Genomic DNA, 10,597 nt, shown 5'->3' with positions numbered 1-10,597 from the left:
GTGGGAAGGGAGTAGATGTTCCAGGGGGTCCCTGTGCACCCCACACTGACCTCGGGGAGGGCCCCCACAGAGGAGCTGGGGGAAACTGAAGGACCTGCCCGTAGTCACACAGATCAGGGGTGATTTCAGATGAAAGCGGAGCTGCTATACAGTGGGTCAGAGATTAAAGTCAAGGATGATGCTGGACTGAGAATAAGCCGCAAGAAGCATTAGCTCAAAAGAGAAAGCCAGTCCTGAAGATAGGTCGGTCCCCAGGACAGGACTTCCTGTTTACTCGGTCCCTTGAGCTGTATTTCCTGCTCACTTTCCTATAACTAATTTCACCTCAAAGAGAATTCTACTCCCTCTGCCTTAAAATCCAAGAAGGTTAAACCAATGTCAAACCACCTAACTTACTCCTGCGTCTCTCTCACCGTTCTTCCAAAGACCGATTTCCCCGCCAGTACAACGGAGCTGGAGGATCAGAAAGGGGAATTCGATTTGCAGTAGGTCTGATAGCAAAAGGCTCCTGCTCGGCTTTGTGAAGCTCAATGCTGCCCTCTGCTGTCCATACTTTGTAACCAGCCTTGGAAGGCAGGGACCGGAGGCAGTAACTTGTCTGGCGAATGCCCAGTCTTCTTACTAAACCTGTCTGAGTAAAAACCGTAAGGCTATTTCTGTGCCAGGCTTTTTCTTATTTTTTTATTTTTTATTTTATTATTATTTTTTGGTTTTTCGAGACAGGGTTTCTCTGTGGTTTTGGAGCCTGTCCTGGAACTAGCTCTTGTAGACCAGGCTGGTCTCGAACTCACAGAGATCCGCCTGCCTCTGCCTCCCAAGTGCTGGGATTAAAGGCATGCGCCACCACTACCCGGCCAGGCTTTTTCTTTAAAGTCACCAAGCAGCTCCCAAATAATGACACAGAGACTTATTATTAGTTTTGAATGCTAGGTCTAGCTTAGACACGTTTCTGGCTAGTTCTTTTAACTTAAATTAACCTGTTTCTCTTTATCTGCCTTTTGCCTTCTGTATGTCTTACTTTCGCTGCTTCTCTATGTCTGTCTGTCTGGCATCTGCCTGGCTTCTTGTCCTGGACGTGTCCCTCATTGTCTCCTCCTCGTTCTTCTCTTGTTCTTCTTCCTTTTCTCGTTCCTCTGGAGCCTAGATTTTTTCCTCCTATTTATTCTCTCTGCATGCCAACTGTCCCTGTACCCATCCTGCCTAGATAGTGACCATTTGGCTCTTTATTAGACCAATCAGGTGCTTGCCTTAGGCAGGCAGGGTGAAGCAGATGCAACATATCTTTTCATAATTAAACATATATCTTTACATCATCAAACAAATGCAGCATAAACAAATGTTACCCAGTTAAAATAATATTCTACAACATATTTCTTCATCAGAGAGCTTGGGCTCAAGTAGAACTGAAGAGATGAGAATGTCTTAATGAGCTGGGTGGTGGTGGCGCACGCCTTTAATTCCAGCACTCGGGAGGGAGAGGCAGACAGATCTCTGTGAGTTCGAAACCAGCCTGGTCTACAGAGCTAGTTCCAGGACAGGCTCCAAAGCCACAGAGAAACCCTGTCTTGAAAAACCAAAAAAAAAAAAAAAAAAAAGAATGTCTTAATGAGGTTAGCAATGTCTCTGTCCAGCCTGCACCTGGACATCCTAAATGGTTCCCTTAGAACTGGTGTAATACCTGGGGTCTTCATCTCAGCCAAAGTCTTATTTGTTTGTTTGCATGACTGCTTTTGCCTGCATGTATGTATGTGCACCATATAGGTGCCTGGTGACCTCAAAAGTCAAAAAGAAGGTACTAGATCCCCTGGAACTAGAGTTGCTACAGCCCTACTCAGGACAAAGACCACAAGGCCAACTGGCAAAAAAAAAAAAAAAAAAAAAAAAAAAAAAAAAAAAAAAAAAAAAAAAAAAAAAATCTACTGAGCCCCTCATCCTGGTTTTGTGGTTTCCTCCTGACAAGGGCAGGGCTGATGCACACATCAAAAGGTGTGTCTTCAGGGATGGAGTAACGTTCTACCAGAAGAGTTAAAGAGAAAGTAGTGGGAATGATCACACACACACACACATACACGATCACCTTGCCCCCTCCCCGCAGGCTTTAGCCAGGATTGAAGCAACCATGGAGAGGTGTGGAGAAAACTGACCTCCTGGGAATTTTTGACAGTATCACCCCGGTAACAGCCCTTGTAGAAGGGCAATTGCTTTCTACGGGAAAGTTCGGGATGTCCTGAGGCTTTCTGCTCAAAGACTCAGGAACACTCAGGAAATCAGAACAGAGAAGACTCAGGGACTGTGAGTGCCCCCTGCCGGTACTTTTCAGAATACAGGCCTTCCAGGTGTGGAATAGCTGGATGGCCCCAGATGTCTAGACCTGCCCAACCTCGGCTTTCTTTCGGTCTTCCGGACTGCAGGGACGGCGGGGTAGGGGGAACAGCACTGTAGGAGCCTTAGTCAGCACCCGCTTCTGGACCGGTCCCTTTCCATTGCTGAATCTCTGGCTTCTCTCCACTCATGTGTGGTGGGATTACTATCCGTTGGGTTCAAATGAAGAATCGGGGGGTAGGGTGGGGTGGCAGACAGGTGAAGTGAAGTGGCTTTTCCAAAGTTACACCTAAAGGTAGCAGAGGGTTTAGTCAGCATCCTCCCGTGTACTGGAATCCAGGTGTGCGTGACGGGGCGGGGAAGCTGCTGTGCAATCCTGCCTCAAAAAAGTTCCCCACCATGAAGGGAGGGCCAGGGATGGATGGGCCGGGGACCATGGGGAGAGCTACAGGGTGTGTTCTTAAGGTCAGGGGATAAGTCCAGCCTGGGGTTAGAGTCGGGTTTCATCCTGCAAAGAGCAGTATCTTTGACACCAGCATCAATGGATGTGGGGGACTCAGAATGCCCCGGGCACTGCCCTGTCCAGACCTGTGCTTCAAATTGTCTACACAAAAAGACACCTTTTGTTTTGTTTTTTGTTTTGTTTTAAGACAGGGCTTTTCTGTGTAGCCTTGGCTGTATTGGAACTCATTCTGTAGACTAGGCTAACCTCAAACTCACAGAGAATCTGCCTGCCTCTGCCTCCCGAGTGCTGGGATCAAAGGTGTGTACCACCCCGCCAGAGGCCTGGCCGAGAGATTTACCCTGCCCCCCTTTCCTGGTCTCTGTGCTGCCGGTGGCCATCTCAGAAGAGCAGCAGGTGGCAACTGACTTCGGGAGATCAGCCCACTGGAATGCAAGACATTGGTGGGTGACTCTCAGATAGGCAAGGTCCTCGGCTCCAGAATGTCTCTTTCTACTGCTGTGTCTCTGCATGTTTGCCTCTGCCATTTTTCTCTGGTATCTGGCGTGGTGTGAATGGGTGTGGGGGATTCTCCACTGTTAATGTAGTCTGACTATCTCATGGAGATATCCCATTCTACCGGGCATTTTTACCTGTGGGTTATTATGAAGATATTTCCTCTTAAGTCATACCGGGCTAACTGAAGCAATGATTCTAATAGCTTAAATAGAATTTTGATGATTGAGGGTTTTAAATAAATATAGTAAGGGATTGTGACAGAGGTTAGTTTAGTGGTAAAATTGATATAGGTAAAGGCAGGATATTGTGTTGCCCCTGCCCTTGATAAAGCAGGGGCTGCGCAGAGGACAGAAAATAAGAACAAGGAAGTGTCAGGCAGCTAGGACTTAGGAGTTTCTCTTTTGGAGCCATATAGACTGTGGCTTAGGTGAATGATTAAGAAAAACAATTGAGTCCCAGAAGCTAGCCTAACTCAAGTTCTCTTAATCGTGTGAGATGCGTGCATGGGTTTCAGTGTGCATCATAGTCAGAACAAAGCTTTAAACAACGACTTAAGGTTGGGTTAAGATGTTCTTGTTAGGGCTGGAGAGATGGCTCAGTGGTTAAGGGCACTGACTGCTCTTCCAGAGGTCCTGAGTTCAATTCCCAGCAACCACATGGTGGATCACAACCATCTGTAATGAGATCTGGCGCCCTCCTCTGGCGTGTGGGCATACATGGAGGCAGAATGTTGTATACATAATAAATAAATAAATCTTTAAAAAAATTTTAAAAAAAGATGTTCTTGTTAGTGGTTTTGAGGTAGAAAATCTTGGGAAACAATTTAAAGTTTAGAAAGGCACAGAGTTGAGTGAGGGACTTGCTGAGGTCTAGAAACAAAAATGAAGACAGCCCAGGTATTATTAGCTGACATGCCTTTCTTGCACGTCAACGGTGATGATCACTTCCTTGTACCCATTTCTGCCCTCAGATTCCTGATATGAGAAACTGTTAATGAGTGGGTGTGCACACAGTTTTAAAATAGAGCCGACTGGCTGTTTTTCAGAAATAGAAGTTTAGATTTGTGATTCTTTTAAGATTTTTTTATAAGATTACCTTTTGAGATAAATAATGAAGCAATTGATCCTTTCTTTGTAACCACAAATTGCAGCCTGCCAGTAAAAGAGCTGGCTGAGACAAATACCTTGCTTGCTTATACTCTGTTAATCTATAACACGCTGCTTGGACATGAATGTATGTGAGTTCTTGGAGATAATTTTTCACCTGTAATATGTAAAATGCTTAATCATGTTAGGAATAAGGAAAACATGTTGTTTTTACTTGTTGTTTTCTTGGTTTTTTTGAGACAAGCTTTCTCAGTATCTATCAAGCTAGTCCTGAAACTTGCTCTATATACCAGGCTGGCCTTGAACTCACAGAGATCCTCCTGCCTCTGCCTCCCAAGTGCTGGGATTAAAGGCGTGCGCCACCACCACCCATTTTGTACTTATATTCATTGTAATGATTCACTTAAAAAAGTAGAATGTAATTACATTGTAATTTTTATATTGCTTGAAAGATTCTGCTGGGATACCACTCTTGGGAATATACCCAAGAGAGACCTTATCATACAACAAAAGTATATGCTCTACTATGCTCATAGCAGCATTATTTGTAATAGCCAGAACCTGGAAACAACCTAGATGCCCTTCAATTGAAGAATGGATAAAGAAAGTATGGAATATATACATATTAGAGTACTACTCAGCAGTAAAATCAAGGACTTCTTGAAGTTTGCAGGCAAATGGATGGAAATAGAAAACACTATCCTGAGTGAGGTAAGCCAGACCCAAAAAGAGGAACATGGGATGTACTCACTCATATTTGGTTTCTAACCATAAATAAAGGACATTGAGCCTATAATTCGGGTTCTTAGAGAAGCTAAATAAGAAGGAGAACCCAAAGAAAAACATATAGGCATCCTCCTGAATATTAACCTTCATCAGGCGATGAAAGGAGACAGAGACAGAGACCCACATTGGAGCACCGGACTGAAATCTCAAGGTCCAAATCAGGAGCAGAAGGAGAGAGAACACGAGCAAGGAACTCAGGACCGCGAGGGGTGCACCCACACACTGAGACAATGGGGATGTTCTATCGGGAACTCACCAAGGCCAGCTGGCCTGGGTCTGAAAAAGCCTGGGTTAAAACCGGTCTCGCTGAACATAGCGGACAATGAGGACTACTGAGACCTCAAGAACAATGGCAATGGGTTTTTGATCCTACTGCACCTATTGGTTTTGTGGGAGCCTAGGCAGTTTGGATGCTCACCTTACTAGACCTGGATGGAGGTGGGTGGTCCTCGGACTTCCCACAGGGCAGGGAACCCTGATGGCTCTTTGGGCTGACGAGGGAGGGGGACTTGATTGGGGAAGGGGGAGGGAAATGGGAGGTGGCGGTGCGGAAGAGACAGAAATCTTTAATAAATTAATTAATTAAAAAAAAAGATTCTGCTGGGGTCTGTAGGCCATAAGGGAAAAAATAAAGACATGGTGGAAGGAAAACACCAGGAAGGATGGAGAAGGAAGACATCAAGAGACATCTTAATAAATAAAAACCCAGAGTCAGATATTAGGGGGTAAAAGTTGAGAGATCAGAGAAGCAGTGCAGCCAGCCACTAGAGTGACCTTTTACCTCTACAGAATCCTCAGATTGAAGGGGTGATCCTCTCTCTACAAATGCTCAGACTGCATACTCAGACTGCATGCTCAGACTGCATGCTCAGATTACCAGTTCAGACTGCATCCTCCTGTAAAGATATGTCACTCATATTGGTTTAAAAAATGCTGATTGGCCAATAGCAAGGCAGGAAGTATAGGCAGGGCAACTAGACTAAGAGAATTCTGGGAAGAGGAAAGTCAGAGATATAATCAACACCCAGACACAGAGGAAGCAAGATGAGAATTCCTCACTGAGAAAAGGTACCAAGCCACATAACTAAACAAAGACAAGAATTATGGGTTAATTTAAGTTGTAAGAGCTATTTAATAATAAGCCTGAGCTAATAGGACAAACAGTTGACAATTAATATAAGCCTCTGTGTGTTTCCTTGGGACTGAACTACTGCAGAACTGGGCAGGACAGAAACTTTCATTTACAAACTGCTGCCATGGACCATGTCTGGGTTCGTGGCCCTAGAGTAGCCAGGGTCTGTGTTGATGTGCATGGCTTCAGTAACTGCTGAAGGCTGTGTGGATGCCCAGGGTCTGGTCAGCCACCTGAGTCCATGTTGGTATCTGAGAGCCATGCTGCTGCCCTTTTCCACCCTGGCAGAGGCCGCCCCTCTCCTGATTCCTCCCTCCCAATAAATCTCTTGAATGAGGTTTGGATGAGGACTTTCTTTCACTGGAGGGGAGTAAGGCAGAGAAGTAACAACTTTCCCCAGAGCAGAGAGGAACTGCATCTCTGCAGGGGTGTGGAGCCCGTGAGTGACTCGGCTTCCATCTGGAATCAATTCTGACTTAAAGAAGGCATTTGGGTTCAAGTTTGCCTACTCTGCTTGCATCCTTTGCATCCTTGAGGGCTGCGAGAAAGTTCTGATCAAGCCCATGGGAAAGAGCGTTCGCCCATGAGGACACATCATCTGTTAAGAACAGGCTAGTGAATTCCAGCTGAAGGTACATCAGATAGAAAAAAGAAACTGCTTGCTGCTAGCAGAATTCACAGGAGCCATATGAACCTGCTTATGCTTTCTCCCACGAACAGTGCAGGGAGGCGGTTAGCTGACTGTACTGCTCTCTGGTCTGCCTTCTGCCGTTAATCTGTATAAAAGCAAGTTCTGAAATAAACTCTGGGCTGTTTGTATGTTTTGACATGACCAAACAGACCTCCCGAATCTATCCTGTGTTTTCTGCCTCAGTTTCTTTCATTTGACATTTCCTTATTTCGTCTTAAAGTTCCCCCAATCCAGGAACCCTGGCTTGACTTTGCTGGAGCAGGCTCCTGTGAGGGAGGGGCAGGGGAGGACTCCCTTAGCGGAGCAAAGCAGAGCTATAACATTTACAGGTATTGCCCATGGCCAGGATCCCTTTTCCTTCAGAGCTGTACCAGTATTTGGCTTTTTTTTTTCTCTTTGAGGGTCTGCCACCCAGCTCCCAAATAAATACATGGGGACTTATTCTTACTTATGAATGCCCGGCCATAGCTTGGCTTGTTTCTAGCCAGTTTTTCTAACGTAAATTGTCCAGTTTCTTTGTAACTACATTTTGCCTCTGGGCCTTTTACTTTCCTTCTTCTATATGTCTTTCTTTCCTTCTTCCTCCATGACTGATTGTGTGGTTAGATGGCTGGCCCCTGGCACCCTCCCTCTTTTTCTCAGTCCTAGCTTTTCTCTCAAGCCTAGATTTCTTCTCCTATTTATTCTCTCTGCCTGGCAGCCCTGCCTGTCCCTCTCCTACCTTGCTATTGGACATTCAGCTCTTTATTAGACCAATCAGGTGTTTTAAACAGGCAAAGTAACACAGCTTTACCGAGTTAAATAAATGCAACATAAAAGAATGCAATAAATCTTTGCATCACTAAACAAATATTCTACAACATAAACAAATGTAACACATCTTAAACTAATATTCTACAACATGTAACAGAGGATTTCCTGGCTTCCAATGGCAAGGATACCATCCCTCCAGAGCTGTATAACACTTATGGGGAGAGATGCTGCAGGTGTGAGGGGTGGATATGGAGAACTGGGAGGTGAGTGGAATTGGGTGCATGATGTGAAATTCTCCAAAGAATCAATAAAGAATTGTTAGCTGGGCAGTGGTGGCGCACGCCTTTAATCCTAGCATTTAGGAGGCAGAGGCAGGCGGATCTCTGTGAGTTCAAGGCCAGCCTGGTCTACAAGAGCTAGTTACAGGACAGGCTCCAAAAGCTACAGAGAAACCCTGTCTTGAAAACTAAAAAAAAAAAAAAAAAGTTATAAAATGCTTATTGTATTTATTTATTTATTTATTTATTTAATTTCTGTGGGTAGAAATACACATGCCACCAACACTTGTGGAAGTCAGAGGCTACCTTGTTGGAATCAGTGTCTCCTACCACATCAGGATCAAATCCAGTTTGTTTGGTTTGATAGTAAGTTCTTTACCTACTTAGCAATCTTGTCAGCAGTCATGTAGATTTTCATAACAAAGGTAGAATGTAGACAAGAACTTTGCCAGAATAAAAAATGATTTCTAGTCTAAGCCTCAGTAAGATGCTGTTCCCTTCTGAAGCCACATATTATTATCCATATTTCTACCAGAAATATGGCCTTCAACATTCCGACCAGGAATGTCCCACAGGACTCTCCTTTCTGCTTACAGCATCCTCAGGCTTGCCTAGCCTACAGCCCCAGATTCTTCTACATCCTACAAACCAATCCCAAAAGCTCAGAACCAAATGGTCACACCAACAACCCTACTTCATAGCACCAACTTCCTTTAAGGATTTTCTTTCCCTGTGATAAAATATACCTGAAAGAAGCATAAAGATGTTTGAAAGAAGATGATAGAAGGATTTATTTGGATCGTGGTTTGGGAGGGTCCGGTCCATCGTGGCAAGAAGACATGGCATCAGGGGCAGCTTGGGGCAGCTGCAGTGGAGTGGCTGGTTACACTGCACCAGCAGTCAGAGAGCAGAGTGAAAATTCAGGCCGGGACCAGGTATGGGCTAAACCACAGCTGCTCTCCATTCACCCAATCCCAGCAGCAAATCCCTACCTCCTGAAAGTTCTACAACCTCCCCAAACGGCACCTCTAGCTGGGAACCAAGTGTTCAAATAGAGGAGCCTATGGGAGGCTGTTTCAAACTCACACCAGCACACTTGGTGCCCTCCCCACAGCGGTTCCACCTCTCCCATTTCCTACCTCTCCTTCCCTTGCTCTTGTCTGCAATGTCCTCCTCTGGTTCTGCCAACCTCCTCCCTGACTATGCCAATGACTAAAATACCTTTGAGTCATTTGGCTCTTCCTAGACCCTACCACCGCTCCACCTAGCCTAGGCCCTCTCCTAGGACTCCACCCTCTCCTCCTTGGGTAATTCTCCTGCTTCGGTTTCTCCAGGGTGCTGGGATTACAGGTGTGCATTGCCACCTACTCTCTGGCTTCTCGGGGCTTGAGCTGTAGGCCCCTCAGTCTTGGGTTTGGAGTCCAACTTTGGTCGAGCTTTGATTGGGGTTACTACAGGAGTGTAGGTGGAGGGTCACTTAAGAAGTAAGGATGACTCAAAGGCAGCTGCCTCCCCGAGCAGCCCACCCCAATACGTGTGATGGCTCACAAAAGCTTTACTGGTCTGAGACGACTCTGGGCAGCACCCCGGCTCAGTCCCCTCTCCTATAACTCTGGAAAGGGGACTTCATGAATCTTCCAAGTCACAGCTTGTCCAGATGTGAATGTCGTTCACCTCCCAAGTTTCATGAGCCCCTTTCCTCCCTTCTGAAGGGAGCATTTCAATTGGAGGAAACTGCTACCCAGTACACAGGTGGCTGGGTACACACACAAGCAGCATGCAGCCGCGCGCGCACGCGCACACACACACACACACACACACACACTCAGCCACAGCACAGAAAACTCCAGCCGAAGGCGCAGGCGGCATTCACAGTCATGGTTCCTAGGCCACCGCCGCCCACAGATGGGGCCTCGGCAGCCCAGGAATGCCCTCCGTCATGCAGATTTGCCACAGCGACCTCATTAGCCCAGACTTCCTCCTCATCAGTCGGGGAGGGATTGCTGCTCTCTGGGGGTGGATTGATTTATCCAACTAATTAGTCCCAATTAATATTAATACACATTCTCAGCAACTGCGGCAGCTCAGGCAGAGAAGCTGCCCATTGGGACCATCAATCACCAGGCAGGGGACAGCAGAGGACACGCGGATCTTCAGCACACAGGACCCCACACCTCTGACACCATCCCCAACCTCTACATCTCAGGCTTCCTTCCAGAGGGAGTGTGCTACCAAAATCAGGAACTCCAAACCGGGGAACCCAAAGCCCAGAGAGGGGCTGTCACATGCTCCAGGCCACACAGCAGACCCAAGGCTATGCCTCTGTGCTTCCTTCCCTACGCTTCTCTCCACCACCCTCTGAGGGTCTGTGATACACCCAGCGCCCAAGGACTTCATCTGCCAATCCCAACCAGCCAGACGCAATGGCTGTCTGGAGGCTTTGAGGTTTCTATCGGGTGCTCAGCAAACATTTTCAGAATGGAGCGGGTGGAAAATCAGATTTGTTGGCTAGGTTCTTGTCTCAGTGGAGATGGAAGACAGGATCACCCAGAAGAGGGACATATTCCT

Source organism: Alexandromys fortis, unplaced genomic scaffold, assembly GCF_014885135.2.
Source record: "Alexandromys fortis isolate MF-2015 unplaced genomic scaffold, M_Fortis_MF-2015_v1.1 scaffold_157, whole genome shotgun sequence".
NCBI classification, from domain to species: domain Eukaryota; kingdom Metazoa; phylum Chordata; class Mammalia; order Rodentia; family Cricetidae; genus Alexandromys; species Alexandromys fortis.
This window is presented reverse-complemented; position numbering follows the sequence as displayed.